The following is a 16,507-nucleotide window of genomic DNA, read 5'->3' as shown; positions in this document are numbered from 1 at the left end:
ATGAAGCAATGGCTTCTTTTACTCAATAAAGAAGGTTTGCTACAGCAGGACTTTGGTGGCTTTTCCGTGGGGTGTGACATGGCAAAGTGGAAGGGGTAGAGGAAGCCACAAAGGGGCAGGCAAGGATCCTGAAAACCTCCTTGCCCAGGTGGCCCAGCCTTGTGGATACACTCTGCTCAGCTAGATCTGTCTGGTTCTGGGCAATATCCAGGTGACCTGGGGAAGCTTCTTGGGCAGACCATGAGAACCAACCCACCTCAGAAAAGGAGGGGGACATTTCAGAGCTGGGGGGAGGGGAAGGAGGGGGCTTCCTCGGCCCTGTCAGGAAATGCCAGGAAAAGCAAGCGACCCAATTAGGAAGAGTCCCACCATCTACCCCTCCAGCAGCCCTCAAGAAGGTGGAGTCACTCTCTTTTCTGAAAGAGAGGGTAAGAGGGGTGTTCCAGTTTGGGTTCCACTCTTCACCTGGGCAGATGCTTCTCCCACAGCTCAAAGAGAATGCTACTTTGATTTATACTGCTTTATAACCTGTTAGGTGCTAATGAAAAGGACTGTGCTTCTGAGGTCTGTTGGAGAGGACAAGAGGGAGAGACCTGCTCGTGGCGGCAGGAAGGGTAGGCAGCTGCAGGCACATATGGAGTGACTGGAATCTCCCCCTGCTGATCTGGTACGGATCGGGGCTCTTTGACTATAGGTGACGCTTCCATGGAAACAAGCAAACGGCAAACTTGAGAATGGCAGGGCCTGGTCGCAGCTGGCAGCCGAGCAAAGCGGAAACCACGGGATGGGAGGTCAGCATGACTGGAGAGCAGCTTGCAAGCTGCTTGAACAGAGTCTTTGGTGGAGAAGGGGTCTCAGGGATCAGTTGCGGGAAATGGCAGGAGACACCCAGCTCATGCAGCTGACCAGCAACAGGGAAAAGCCCTCTAGTAGTGATGTGGCATAGGGCCAATGAGAAAAAACGGTGAGGTGGTGGTGATACGGATCAGCACAGGGCACCGATTATGCTGTAAAGATGCCCGGGACACGTGCTTCTACCCCATGGACATCGGAGGTGGAGGAAGAGGGAAAGGGGTGATGGTGAGAAAAAACCTATGAAAAAATGCCCTCTCTGAGATCCTTCCAAAAATGTTGCCTCCCCTGGAACCATTCTATACATGCTAGCTGTGTGTGTTGTGTGGTGATTTGTCCTCTGTTTGTCTCAACTTTGTGGGGAAGGTGTTAAGGTTTCGTTTAAAAATAAATACATCTTAATCCAAGAACTGATGTAACCTCAGGAAACTCACTCATAATTCTAAAGTGAAAACAAGAAAGAGCCAACTCAGCCAACACAAATGGAGCAAACACCTTCCCCCTCCTTCCTGCCCTCCTCAAGTCAATCACCTTTATCCACTGTGTGGGAAAGCTGTATAGATTGGAGGTGGTACTGCTTGGATGCTAAAATAAAGCACACTCCTGCTTTACTTCTTGTCTAAAGAGACTTCTCCATTTCAACATGGGCCTTACATAAAGAGGAAACTTGTCTTTCAACTGCTTTTGAAGGTTAGGGAGTTGTTAAAATGTTTGGTCTTAGTGTTTCAATTTATGCATAAACCCTAAAGCTTGATGTCCTTTCCTCATGGCAGTGCCTGTTTGAAAAACAAGCTCCAATTCACAGTGGTCGTTTCTTTTTAATGTGCAAATCCAGTTTAGAAACCTCTACAGTTAACAGGAGAAAAATGAGCCATTGTATCTCTGGCACATTATCTGAATGTGAGATTCACCACCCTATTGTTCTCAGCAACCTCCTGACCCCTGTCCTGTTCATGCTAGACACTGCAGGAGAGGTTTGAATTTGTGATGGAAAATAAAAGCTTTCCTCTGTCTCTCATTTAGGCGGGAGTTCAATTGTAAATTGATTTCTTTTCTACTGCTCTGCAGAACAGTCCCAGACCACAGGATTAACTCTGCTTAATTGGTAACTCAGTGATTGCTCCTGGGGCTCATTCAGTGTTGCATAAAAATGGCTTCATCATGATTTTCTTTTGTATAGCTGCTGAGGTTTGTATTTCCTTGAGCTAACAGAAATAAAAATGTAGCTACTGGAACATGGTCCATGCTTCCATGCATCACACTACCTGAGGTGACTTCACAAATGATGCTGAGGCCTCCATTTGGAGCAATTCTTCCAGAAAAATATGTAATTATGGTTGGTTTAGCACATACTTCAAGAAACAATCTTGAAAAGAAAACTCAAAAATGGCTAGTACTTTAGAATGATCTCATGAACCCATGTTCAGATTATTGAGTCACGATACACTCAGGCCTTTCCTCCATGTATGCAACTCCATGTATTTCCTCTCACTTTTGTTTTGAGCCTCAGTCAAAACAGGTCATCTTTAATTCACTATAATTCCCCATGTCCTCTAAAACTATGTTTACCAACTTTGGAGCAAGTCAGGATATTAAGTCATAGTTTGAAGCAGGTTTGATCTCCTGGCTGGTTAGTGCTTGCCATTAATAGTAACATGTGCCAGTGATGTCAGCGGATGAACACTTGCATCTTATTTGCATTTCCCAGTTTCTCACAGGCACTAAGGTTTTTAGATTGTAGTTTCCTTTGGTTACAGCTGATAAACTAGAATTGACTCTCAGGAGCAGAGTTTGTGAAACAGCAGCATGGAATGCAGGTCACTAGGTGGACTGAGCTGGCAGCACATGTCTAAGAAAGAAACAGCTGAACCCTGTGAAGACAACCTATGCACATAATAGGCAAATTCTGAACCAGTCTGAGATTGTGGAAAAAACTCAGTATAAAGAATGAATTCCATTAGGGAATCTTAGGCTGCAAGCCTGGGCACACCTACTTGGAAGGAAGCCCCACTGGACTCAGCGGAACTTGCTTCTAAGCAAACCTGCAATAAGAGTCGTCTGTTGGAAGCAGTTTGGGAGAAAGCAGCACGCCAAGGTAGGCAACAGGCAGGACAGGTATGCTTGCCCTCTAATGATGACAGGTAGGGCATGGCCTTTTGGTGGCATGCGACTGAGTCTGTTACAGGAACAGGAAAGGAAGGTCTGAGTGTCAATGGAATATCTTTGGAGGGTGTGGCCTCGAATCTGTCAGATGCTTGATAGCATGGCTCTTCCCGCTCTTTCCCATACACCGCTTTGCATTACATCAGTTTGCCTTGATACAATGAGCTCAAACACATTTTGGTTGATAAGAAGAGTTCTGCCTTCTCTTTCCTGATGGAAAAATCTTCCCGCTGAAGAACAACAGACAAGAAACATGAAGATACCTTGACACCCTTGTGTTAATCCTTCAGGATGTGTTTCTCAGCTCAAGAGTGCTCCTTGAGAAGAAACATCACAATCCAGGCTCAGCTTCTAAGTAATATCCCTCTTTTAATGTTTTTGCTTTGGTTCTCTTTTACTGGTAGGATGCCATCCAGAGTGTTTGTTTTAAGGACCTGGTAACCTTTATAGAACATGTTAGAAACCTATAGGCTTTAAAAAACAGAAAAAGCTAATCTTTAGAGGACAATATTAGCTGTGTTGCTATGGTGCAGTGTGTGGGGGTAGTTAATTAGACACAGATACATGCAAAGTTTTCTGGTGACTATGGCAACTATCAGTGTAAGAAGAAGTAGAAAAAATACAGTAACTTAAAATGCTTTCCCCCTTCCTGGATAGTATAGCTTTTGTGTTTGCTTCTATTACGAAATTCTGTAAAGTAAGTTGAAAAGGAAAATTCTGGTTTCGTTTGGTTAAGAGCCTTTTAACAGATGGGACTGGTTTAGCCCGTATGCGCTTATCGCTCCACCCTGACAATAACAAGGAGGCCTGTAGATTACAATGGAAAGGTAAATTTATGCCAGGGTGCTTTGTTCGGAATGCTGTGTAGAATGTAGGTTAAAAGGGAAACTAACCAGTGGAGCTGAGATAAGGCCTATTAATGTGGTTTGTGTTGTGACTGATCTGTTGCTTTGGTGTGTGTATTGGCTTAAAAGGGGAAAAAAAGACCTTCCTGGAAGAACTATGCTTCTGGCCCACTGGTCTTCACAACACCCATTCAGTTAGTCATGCATCCACAAGCCTTTCTAAAAGGTCTTGAATGCCAAATTGTGGCCTGGGACCAAAGGGGATCGGTTCAGATGGCCACGTGGTTGCAAGATTTCATTCGGTTCAGGCTCCAAAATCAGCTGCTGTCAGTGTGCACAATCACCTTGTCCCAAAGCAAATCTGCTCTGGGTGATCGCTTGTGCATGAGAAGAGAAGGAAAAGGGTAGCCTCTGCATGGAGATGTTTGAAATGTGGACGTACACTCCAGGCAGGGTAACATTCCCTACTTCAAGCATAGGTCCCTAGGGCAGTATTAGAGCCCAGGATTTCCATGTGAGAACTGGGAAGCTTAACCCCTGGACTCCCAGTTAAAGGGCACAGGTATGAGCAGTGGGAAGCTCCTTGCCTTGGGTCTTGGAAACCCACTGCCAGATGGAGTAGTAGACAATACTGGGTCAGTACTGCACCAATGATGGCGTCAAAGAGAGAATCCACGGTAAAACACACAGGTTGGAATTTATCTGTAGTCCTGACACAGTTGGAGAGGCTTGAGAGAGCTTGGGAATGGGCAGCTCATGACCGGAAGTGACTGTTGCTCTCTAGGAGCTCATGCGTTCCAGGTCTTCCTCTTGCTTTGCTGGTGCATCACCTGTCTGGAGTGGGTTGCACATGCTTAGACTGGATCCATTCCTTTTTTGAATAGTTCTCATTTTCTTCTGCTCTCTGCATTGTAAAGGGATAGACCAATCTCTTGAACCGCTGGGTCTTTCATGTTGTGTACCATTCGTCACATTTCTTCTGTTGGTACCTGTGCATGTATAATCGTATAGGCCAGCTGAGGATAGCTATATATTGGATAAAATGGGCAAAATTTGTTACACTTTAGGGTGTCCCTAGTCACGTTGTCGTTGTTGTAGCTGTTGTTCTTTAATGCTAATTTAGGTTGGCCAATGGTACAAAGCAGTTCCGTGTGTCCAAATGGAAAGTGAACAATGGCTAATCTACAAGAAAGTCTGTTATACAGTTTTCATTTTTTTTATTTTCTGGAATCCACACCTCCTGGTGCTCCAAACTGCGATGTATGTTTACATTAGACTAAGAGAGAGAGGTCAGGTACACACCACATTTTAAAGTGTAGTTTAATCTTGAGAGAGAGAATTCTGGGAAAGGAAGACCCACCAAATGGCAGTTGGTCCTAAGCAAGCCATTGGAGCAGACTTGCTGTCTCTCCTTTTCCTCTTGGCTGGTGACATGGAACAGCTGTTGAAAGAGACGATTCTGGGAGAAGAGCAGTGACTCTTTAATGAGCCATGCGTGTGAACCTGAAATGCAGCGCTTCATTCTGCTTTCTCTTGGAAAAAGAAGCTGTCCATCTCTGAAGACTCTCCTTGTGCTAGAATGTTTTAAAACATCTGCTAATTCTGGGGCTTCTACAGTAGCTTTGTGGATCAAATTATTTTTTGGATGCAAGGGGGGAGGAAACTAAAATAAAGGAGAAGGAACCTGTAATATCTGCTTTGCCTCATGTAACTTAAGCAAGTAACTATTGGGTTCAGGCAGAGGTCAGCCTTTAGGTTAGTGAAATTGAACTGTACTTAATTGAACAGACAGGATCATCTGGTGTTAAATTTAAATGAACAGGATCGTACGGTGTTCTTGGATAAGCATTTTGCAAATGTGAATGTTACAGAAAAGCTGGCACTGTAAAAGGCAAGGGGAATTGTGGTTAAGGACTTAAACCACATACAGGCGGTTGTTCAACATTTATCCATGGTTGCTTTTCCAAAAGCAACCCCCTATGCAAGTTGGTTCTATTCATGGTGTTCTGTGAGCCATTGAACTGATGCTTTGAACTTGGCAGTTTGGGTGAAAGAAAAAGGTACTAGGCCAGTAAAGACACTCGGTAAAAGCTGAGTGCTCTGAGTGAGCAGATCCCGGCATGAGACAGGCAAAGAAGAAAGCATGTTCCTCAAGTTAACACCCTTTGAGGCACAGGAACGGTGTGCTATGTCAAGGACACGCTTGCTTGGCAAAATGGTTGTGTTCCTTTTTGGAGACAAGTGCTGTACAAAATGCTTCCTAGTTAAATAGAAGTGATGTGCTAGCATGACCTGACCTTTTTGCCAAGGTCCGATACGGTGCTTGATCCTGGCTACTGCTAACACCCCCCCCCCCCCCGCAAATCTGTGCTGGTTTGGTGTGTGGAGGACAGATGCTGAAAGGTGAACTGATTCGTGCTAATGAATACAGGCACTGGGGAAAGCCAGTGCAAGTGGATGCTTCAAACTTTATTGAAAGTTGTGAAAGACGTATAGAAGTGGGTTTGGAACTGGAAATTATGGGAACGTAGGGAAGAACAGTATGCATTGGAGTATGGGCAGAAGGTTTCAGGCAGTCAGGGGCTACTTTCTTTGTTAGTAAAACCCCAACTTCAGCCAGAGTGCAGAAGATACACTTCAAATTAAAGAATTCTGAGCCCAGGAACGTGTTTTGAGTTGCAGAAATGGGTGAAGCCCACAGTCCTTCCACAGCAGCACTCAGTCTTGGATATTTCAAGCTTTCTTCATTTCCTCAGTAAAATCTTGGAGGGCAGAAAGTCATTTTGTTGTTGATGCTGCTCAACCATTGAGAATAAGAAATCCTTCCTGAAATCACCTAGATTGAGAGCTCCCTTCTGTCGTCCCTGTCTTCATGGACGACGGGTGAAGAACACGTGTCTGCCTTGCTCGTTAGACTCTGTGCCAAGTGCTAGATGTTACGAGTATGTGTCTGCCTCAGCTCCCAAAGGGATCTGGCAAAGACTGAGCAGGCCAGCGTGCTTGGAACATATCTGAGGTCATGGGTTTGTGAAATCTATGAATAATGTGATGCAGGCCTCGTTTGGACTCATGCTGGTGTCATCTGGAGTTAAATGTAAGTTGTAAATAAAAGCTTCCTTTCCAATTGGCTTATTGAACTGTGCTTTGCGATAGCTGTTTCTGAGAGGCTTTGCGTTGATCTGAACTTTTGGATGTGTTCCCAGCTCTCCTCTCTCTTCTCCCCCTCACCCCACCATCCACTCCCCTTCAAGCAGTGCTGTACAGATCTTCCGTGGACCCAGCCTGCCTAGGGGACCAAAGAGCTCTATGCAGCAGGGGAACTTCACCATGGTGGCGAGGAGCCGCTCATGGCCACGCCATTAGTACAGACTTGTGGTGCTGGTGGAAGAGGAGACTTTTCACGGAGACCTTCTCTCTACTGAAGAGGTTTTTTCTTCCATTGCTCCAAAATCGTACCCCTGCCCCCCATATTTTCAGTGGCTACAGGTGGGGAGATTGGATGTTTGCTTTTTCAACCATGAAGCTGGCTAATATGATTGTGTATACAGTGTTCACGGAAACAGGGGAATGCACATCTGTTGGATAATTTCAAGTAAATAGCCAGGTAAGGGACCATCATTTGCATTTAAAAGCATGGTTTTCTGCCAGAGAGATACCATGACAACCATGTTAGGAATTAAAAAACAGGCAAGGTGGCAAGGTGGTGGGGGATGGTGGCTTCTCTTTATTGCTTCTGAAAGCACCCTGAGAACTGGAAAGGAAGGAAAGCTGGACCATTTTTAGACGCTACGAATCCTGCTCAGTTGAGGGTCCCTCAGATGGGGAACCTTTGGCAGGTCCCTCTGAGGACAGCAATGCCTGTAGGCACCGCCTGCCATGTGCGAGGCCTGTGGCGATTGCTCCCTGTGGCCCTCCTTAAAAAAGTCTTGGAGCAAAGGGTCATTCAGTGTAACCCAAAGGCGAGATTTGCTCCTCATGGACCTATCTGCATAACCCAGATTCTCAAATTTGCGGAAGCAGGGAGACCATGCTACACAATGGGAGGGGAACTTTAACATGTTCTGAGCTCACATAAACCATCCAAGATGGGGGAAGATTTGCATTCCAGTGCATTGCATGGAGAAATGTCCACTGGAGCTGAAGGAAACCTGCTCCCAGCATTTCCCCCCTCTAAACTACAAGTGATGATTATATATACTGAATAGTTACTTGACTGTTCAAAGCACTGACCATCTTTATTTCAGTATATGATGCCTGGCTGCAGTTTACATGCCAGGCTGTTTAGTGTGATGCAGTATTTGACAGCTGCTAAAGTGAAAACGTTTCACGCTGGACAGCTATTGTTGACAGTGTTTGACAGTTTACACTGGCTTATTGATATCTGACACCATGAGGAACAGCAGTGACAAAATGGTCAAGAGGTGTACAGCATTTAGATTTGAAATTTCCATGTATCCCAACATTTTGCAGAATTTTCCTCCCCAAAATCGATCCTGTTCTGACTTTAAATGATTCAGGTTGTTAGTTGATAATTAACTTGCCAGAATCACTAGACGAGCCATGGTTACTATTATAGGTCCCCATTGCCAAAGTGAATAAAATTCTCCTCTAGATGAAACTAGGAAAACTAATTAGAGTCGCCTCTGCTAAATTCTTGGTGGGCATAATCAAATATCCTCCACCTTGATGCACAGAAGCTTCCAAATATGGAGGCTTCTGTGCATTCAGTGCAGGGTGTGAAGTGAGATGGTGGAGATTTCCACTGCTTCACACCTCCTGCCCTGCATTTCATCTCAGTGACCGCTTTTGGTTGTCTAGAGGAAGCTCTGTGGTGGGGGAAGGAAGGAGGCTGGATACCATTTGAATATGGTATAAACCATCAGGCTCAGCTTCCTCCCTCCCCGCCCCCCACACACACCTTTGCAGCCTTCCCCGGGGCAGGTTTCTGGCCTCAGAGAGGCAGCTGGTGCAGTTCTTTCCACACCAGTTGCAATGAGGTGGGGTGGGGGCTCCCTGTCCAGCGTCCTGCTTCAGGATTGAAGGAGCTAGCTGCTGGGGCTCTGGATATTCCTATGCCCCACCCCAACAGTGTTGGGAGGCCATAGGATTGTGTCCTAAATAGATTTAAAAAAAATTCTCGGGGCCATGGTGAAAAGTATGCATGGGAAAAGGAGGCATGCAGAACAGTGGCACAGTGACAGAACCATCTTCTGAACCTTTTGAAAATCCAGCATTTCTCATAGCCATGAGAGTTATAAATAAAATTGAGGGCACTTAAGATGCTTGGGATTCCAGACTTTGACAGCAGAGCCTGTGCATGTCCTGAGATGGCCACTGAAAACCCTTAGCAAACACCGGACAAGGTGGCTGTAGCAGGAACGCCAATTATACACACTCACTGACTGTCTTTGGGGTCGCAGGACATTGTATGTTCTCTGGAACCTCGACAGACCTAAAACACGGAGAGGAAACTCTTAACTCAGAGGCAAGAGCTCAGAACCTGATGTGAAAGTCTGTCCTGGAGTGCTATAATGGTACCGACATCAAAGCCCTGCCTACTCTTCATTATTTTTACCATTCTACCTTAGCTTTGCATTCACCCAGTGACTGCCAGGGTCAGGGCCTTACAATGGGAGAGACGCCATTTGCAAAGTAGTGACTGCTGGCTGCCTGTGAAATTGGGGCACTTTGAATTTCCACGGCTGTTTCTACCATGGATTGCTCATCTTTCAAACTGTCCTGATCTCTTGAAGTGATTTCTCATTGTCAGCTATGTTGCAGCTGCCCACCCCTCGCCCCACTTCATGCACACAAGTTTTGTGTACCTGCATTTTTTACATTGCTAATCCTCCTTCTCGCCCTTGCTCCTGTTTTTCTTATATGCCCCTCTGCCTCTGGAAGCACTGGGTTGGGCAGAATGTGATGTCTAAAGTTCGCCTTATTTGTACCCATCTTCTGCATGATCAGGATGCTGGGTGTTTAAAACACATCTAATGCTTAAATGGCTCTGAGAGACTCCTTTCATCCTTTGTGCCTTGTTCGGATCCCCAAGATCCACTGGTAGTGCTTTATTAATAATGCCGTCCCATCAGGTAAGTGGGTGGCACTTCGTTTGCTTGTCTTTTTGCGTGTGGTTTCATGGCTTACTCCAAAAGTTTGGCAAGGGGTGGGCTTTGACTCTGACTAATCAAATATAGTGGGCAGAGCATTGTGGGACATGGATGGGATTGTCATGGGAGTTGAAATCGCATGCCTGTAGGACAGATAATGCTCTGGTCCCTGGCATGAGGCTAGGGCTAAGATAGAAGGGAAGCCACATGTTAGCAGCAGCTGTTAGGGATTTCAGACATCCCACGGTTTGCAGAAAAGGGCAAGCCTGATCTGCTGTCTGCGCATGACACAAAGGACAATCCATAGGGAAATGTGCTGTGCTCCAAACATCCTCTTTGGATGAAGTTTTCAGTTTATTATTATTATGTTGAATGCAATTCGACACTCTGTTCAAATCTTATTCCCATACTCTCTCACTCCTGCAAAAGGAGGTCAAAGTGACCATTCAGGTGCTCATTTTAATATGTACAGTTGCCTTGTTTTTACAAATTACGTAGCTGGCTCAGAGAGGTAGGGAGTGAAGCTTAAAGGTAAAGCTGCTCAGATTCACTGCTAAAATCTTTTACAATACAGGTATTTAAGCAAAGGAAGCCTCCTTTCTCTCATAGACACTTCAGAACTAAGCGCTAGCAGCTAGAGAGGGACTGACCCTTCAATGCTCATTGATGGAATCAGATCTTTTTAGGGAGGTATGAGAATTTTGTTCCTGTTTGCTAATATACCCTTTCCCCACATTAGTTCATCTGCAGGCTTGTGCCAAGCCACATCCGTGTAAATCCCCCCAAAGGCTTTTTTTAAAAGGCTCTGCAAGTCTGCAGAATCAGCCATGGCAAAGACAGTCTACTGTGGAATTTCATAGAAATCTGAACTCCCCTGTGGATTCCTCTAACATCCCTAGTGGCATCAGCTTCCAAGGTCTCAAGGCTTCCTGCTGCTTTTCACTGGGACTTAAAAGACACTAAAGCTTCATACTTTGCACGCTGGGAGCATTTTTATTAAGTTTATATTTATAAAAATCACAACTTAGTAACTCGGGTCATGAAGCTGTTAACATATGTTCTACATTTCAGATGTGCTCGTTTGGCCCAGTCACTGATTCTTAGCCTAACCTACCTCACAGGATTGTTGTGAGGATCCGATGGAGAGGAAGAGGCTCAGAAACATTGCCTTGGGTTTCTTGGAGAAAAGGTGGGGGGTATACGGGGTGCAGTGATAGAAAACAGTCTGCCATGTGTTGATTTACCCAGCTAAGTGGATTTCGGACCGAACTAGATGTGTGGTAGGAGACCTGGGCATTGAAGGAATGGTGTGGGGCGATGGTAATCCGGAGGCAGAAACAATAGGGAGGAGGTCTTCCTTTCCCTTGCCTGCCACATCCCCCTTCAACAAGCCTCCTTCTACCTCCATTCTCAGATGTCTGTCAGGTTGGGTGAAAAGATGTGAGTGAGGGAGATGAGAGGGATTAAGCACCTTTGGTTCCTCCTTTCCAAATTGCCTTTGCCCTGCTGCTTTCTAGACATTTAATCACAAATCCAGGGCTGAACTTGAGTCTCTGCTGAATATCTGGTTTGACCCAGAAAATGCTGTGGACTCTGCTGTGAGGCCGGCCGGGTTCTCAGTAGGCCTGCGAGGGTACGTGAGAGTTGAAGCAACTCTTCTTCCACAGCTGTCCTTTCTTCACAGGGAAAGGATGGTGAAGAAAGAATTAAGAAATCAAGGTGTTCTGAGTAAGCAGGATAGTGCCCCACACTGCCCAAAGTGATTGCAAGGCTTGCTTTCTTGCGGTGTATGAACGCTAGAGGAAAGGTCCTTTAGGGCTTTATTTGGGCTTTGAGGAGAGTGGTCAGAACTTGTTAAGGATCTGGTTCTCCTATACTCTGAGAGTTTATGGGGCAGAAGAAGGGGGAAAAGCAGGCCGAGGAGCCGGAGCTATTCTACATACATTCTCTCTGTGGAATGAGGTGGAAACCTGAAGAGATACAATACCAAGCTGGACCACGACAGATAGGTATCGAGGGCTCATTTCTTTTGTAAAAGCATGTGGGATTGATGCTGTATGTTTTGAAACAAGCAACCCTCCCAAAGGTGCAGTGTTCACCTGGGTGCTGCACAAAGATGCAATGTGATTGTGCCACCCTTGACTGTGAATTCCTGGCATGCCAGCTTTTCATGCGTAGGAAGTGCAAGGCTGGCCATACTGGGGAAATTTTACTGAGTTCGGAGACTCACCTACAGCAGCAATGTATTTTGTTTTTCACATAGAGGAGAGCTGCTTGTGGTATCCCTCACCTCACCCCTGGGGTGAGTCACAGATTATTGTGAGAAAGCTTTATTACCATGCGTATCGTTTGAAACGCACTTTGGTATTATTTCACAGAGTTCTCTTTTTGCTTCTTGGTCCCAGCAAATTAAATTTACCATGCGATTGACTGTGAAAATATGGGAGCTAAAGTGGGATTCTTTCCTACGTGATGCCTTTCTCATGTCTGCTTACAGGATTGCACACTCCTTTTGGTGCAGGGACACATGCTGTCCAGCTGCAGGAATGGATGGATTTTAAATACTATAACTGGTTTCTTTTCCCAAGGACCTCCCTTCCACGGAATAGTTCTGTTGGGCTGATTCCCGCCACCCCCCAGCTGCATTTTTCCAAGATGAATCTCATGTTGTTATTTCCTGCCCATTTTTCTGACCTCTTTAGTTTCCTTTTGTAGCCTGCCTGTTGTCTGTAGTGCAGCTCCATGGCTGCAGTATTTAGTATTTCTGAGAATCTAGTTGTTTTTGTTTACATGGAAATTATTAATAAAACTTGAGAGCTTCCCTTATTCTGCAGAGGATTGTTTCTGCTTTCTTTCTAGGTTCCATCTTTATTGTCACTGCACCAGCTCCTTGTGCCCTTACTGTAGCTTTGAAAACCGAGAGAGAAGAAGTTGTGGTCAAGAAATTGCAGGAAGTGTGTACAGGCTGCAGTTCTGTACACATGTTCTGGGGAATAAGCTAAATTTTGAGACTTCTCAGTAGACATGCATAGGATATGTATATTCCAGGGATAGTACTGATGCTTGTTCACCCAGTCTTTAAGTTTGTGGGTATTCCTATCAAAGAAGATCAGACCAATTATATTATAGGGTATGTATGTTCTTGAGATCTTGTTTTGGAGCCAGTTTTTATTCAGTTGCCAAATGATTTTTTAAAAAATAAAGGTCACCTGTCTTGCTCAGTGCTCTCTAGGTAGACTGTTCAAAAATAGTGGAAACATCTCTTCAGTTGTTATATGTATGATGTCTGTAATCTCCCATATAAGGATTGTGCCAGTACAATAGTTAATTCAGAATATAGGGCCACCCTCTTGTGGGCTTGTATCTTTAAACAAAGCAAAACTTTTTGTTTAAAGTAAAACAAATCCACATGCAATTCCTGGGCCTAACTATTTAAATTAAGGAATGTCTTAGCACAAAGCAGTTTCTCTCTCATGTGGTAACCCTTGAAAACCATCCAGTCATTTTCAGAGTCTTAGGAAATGTTTGTTAACTTTCTGCCCATCCCAAAATCCTCATCCTCGTCAGAACTCTGTTACATCGGGTAGACTGTGACACAGGGTGACTTGTCTGTGGTGGCCACCCAGTGAGTGTGCTTGCTGCTACATCCAACTTCCACACATTCGTTTCAGTGTACTGTGGTGTGTACAAGTAATGTCTTCATTTCTTTGAGATTCTAACCACAAACGTTGCTTGAGACAGAGGGGAAAAGAGGGCTCTTATTTTTTGTCTGGAGCAAGTTTTCTTAGTTATCTCCTCTATTCACCCACTCTTCTTCCTGAAAACAAGCGAGATGCTTCTCCACTAGAGCAGATGAGCTGTATTAAGGCACTGCAAACAGGTGTGACGAGATTTTATCTAGGTAATGTGTCCTGACTAATGTTCCATATTCGCAAGGCTTCTTGAAGCATGATGCAACTGTCTGAAGTGACCTTTAGGGAGAGGAAAGCCGAAGTATAGGTAGGATAGAACTGTTCCAAATGCTGTTAGGGCAGTACCTTTCTTAGGTCAACTCAGAAGTCACAACATACTGTGCTGCAGTGAAGAAACAAACAGGCAGGCCAAGGGTCAGTCATGGACGCCAGTGTAGTATATAGGGAGTTACACTGTTGGACTTGGATTCAGGAGATTCCGGGATTTAGTCCCTGCTTGGCTATGAAGCTCACTTGGGTGGCTATAGGCCAATTAAGACTCTCAGCTTAACCTAATTCACCAGGTTCTTTATTTTATTTTATTATTTTTATTGTTTCCAGCAATGGCCTCTAGGAGTAAAGAGGGTTTTCCAGTGTTGGTGCAATGCATATATTCAGAGGATGTATAGTGCCCGAAATAGTGCATCACATTTACCTATGCTATTTGCAATGGAAGAATATACTAGTCAATAACCTCCCAAAGTATCCACTTGCAGGATACGCTCAGGGATTCACTGTTACAGGCTAAAAGGTCATCTAGCTTAACTCCTTGCTATAAAGAAGGCATGTCAATCTACACCATTTCAGAACTGGGAGGCAGGCATCAATTTAAGGGAACGGTTAAATTGTTTTCTGAATTTTTGTGGCTGAATTGTTATCAGGGATATTTTATATAAGCTGGAAAGAACACATTTAAGCTTAAATAAACACAGACTGACAATAAAGCCTAGATAATGATTGGTTTTGCATGCCACATCTGGATTTCAGACAGTATATATTTCCATAGCAGGACCCCTCTGCTCACAAACCAAACCTCTGCGGATCAGCCTCCCATGACCCAGCTCACAGAGGGGTGGGAGTGCCCCCTTGCATGAAGGTGCCAATAGGGCCAGCAGCTTCATGTGGCAACAACCACCCACGTGCTTCCAGTAGTCCCACTCCTTCCAGCTGGTCTGGGGTGTGTCTTTGCAGAGGTGTCATTATACCAATTTGAAATCTGATTAGCAAAGCTCAGCCATATGACTATAAGAGCCCTGTTCAGTCAGACCAGAAACTTACCTTCTCCAGCACGCCCTTTTCTGCAGTGGCCAGCCGCATTTTATTTTATTTTATTTATTTATTTTTCGATTTATATCCTGCCTTTTTCCTACAAAGGGCTCAAGGCAGCTTACATCTCCTCCTCCATCTTATCCCCACAACAACAACCCTGTGAGGTAGGCTGGACTGAGAGTCTGTGACTGGCCCAAAGTCACCCAGTTGGCTCCATGGCTGAGCGGGGACTAGAACCCAGGTCGTCTGAGTCCCAGTCCCAGGCTCTTAACCACTGCACCACACTGGCTCTCATGTCTCTGGAAGGCCCACAAAGGGAACATGAAGGCAATGGCACCTTCCCACGGTTGTTCTTTAGCAACTGGTATTGACAAGCTTACTGCCTCTGAACCTGGAAGTAGCTTAGCTAGCCACCAGGGCTAGTAGTGGTTACAAGCCTTGCCCTCCATGGATTTGTCTTACTCCCTTTCTAAAGCCATCTAAGTTGGCGGCCATCACCACAGCTTGTGGCAACCAATTCCATAGCTCAGCTTTGTGCTGCCAAAAAGTACTTCCATCTGTGATGTCCGAATCTCCCATCCATTTCATTGGATGATGATGGGTTCTAATACTGTAGGAGCAGGAAAAAGCTTTCTGTTTATTTTCCCCATACAGTGCATAATTTCATACATCTTATTGATAGCCATCTTCCCCTTTCTTCCATTTTTTTTATAAACTATATCTCCCCTCTAAGTCTCCACAATTTATCTAAGCCTAAGGAGGAGTTATTTTGGCCCATTGAGCTTCAGTGTCCAAGACTGCCGTCAGGGAAATTCTGCAGGGATAGAAATCTATTCCCACCCAAATCTTGTCTTCATGCTGCAAATTCAGGTCCAGATGTCACTATTGTAGGTTTGAAAAGCTTTTTAAAAAAGACTATCCATTCCTTACTGAAATGGGTCATGATTGTCCCACAACACGAGCAATCAAAATGACTAGAGGCTTCTCATCAATATATGGAATCAAAATGTTGATTGAGAACTCCCTGAGACTTGTCCGTTTTGCCTCTCTGAGTGGCAGTTTTGCCCTCTGAATTACATCCTTTTGCATTCACTTTTGCGTTTGGTAACTTACTTTGCAGCAGAACTTCTGTTTTGCTTCCCGCTACCCTTCAAAGTTGAGGAAGTTTCACTCTAACCTCATACAAGATGCTAGTGTAACATTACAGTAGCCGAACAAACAGCACTTTTTACTGTGTCCGTGCTTGAGAAATAAAATATGCCCTCTCTTGAGAGCACGTAGCCCTGCAGTGCTAATAATTTACAGTATTTGAAAAATTAAAATCCATGTCAAAATGTATACAAGACAGATATGAAGGAATGAGATTGGGGCCTGGAGATTCTGCAGGTTGTTAAGAACAGAGCTTAGATATCTTCCCAAAGGTATGAGAAAGTAATTTATTCTCTCGCTCTCGCTCTCGCTCTCGCTCTCGCTCTGTGTGTGTGTGTGTGTGTGTGTGTGTGTGAGAGAGAGAGAGAGAGAGAGAGAGAGAGAGAGA

General features: G+C 44.8%; 1 protein-coding gene across 14 annotated transcripts in view; it reads left to right on the top strand.

The window, feature by feature from the left end:
- Nucleotides 1-16,507, top strand: part of GAS7 (growth arrest specific 7) — a 155,161-nt gene that overhangs the window by 22,939 nt on the left and 115,715 nt on the right. For 2 of the 14 annotated variants that reach the window (XM_044453836.1, XM_044453832.1), the window contains exon 1: nucleotides 316-2,947. The exons of 8 other annotated variants lie outside the window; for them this stretch is intronic. The gene's annotated coding sequence lies outside the window, so the exon portion shown is untranslated. 4 more of the 14 variants (XM_044453828.1, XM_044453827.1, XM_044453829.1 and 1 more) reach the window with 3 other exon arrangements.

This window comes from Varanus komodoensis, unplaced genomic scaffold (assembly GCF_004798865.1).
Source record: "Varanus komodoensis strain SLA01 unplaced genomic scaffold, ASM479886v1 scaffold7_1, whole genome shotgun sequence".
Lineage (NCBI taxonomy): Eukaryota > Metazoa > Chordata > Lepidosauria > Squamata > Varanidae > Varanus > Varanus komodoensis.
The sequence above is the reverse complement of the archived record's forward strand: the minus strand, read 5'-3'. Positions and strand labels throughout refer to the sequence as shown.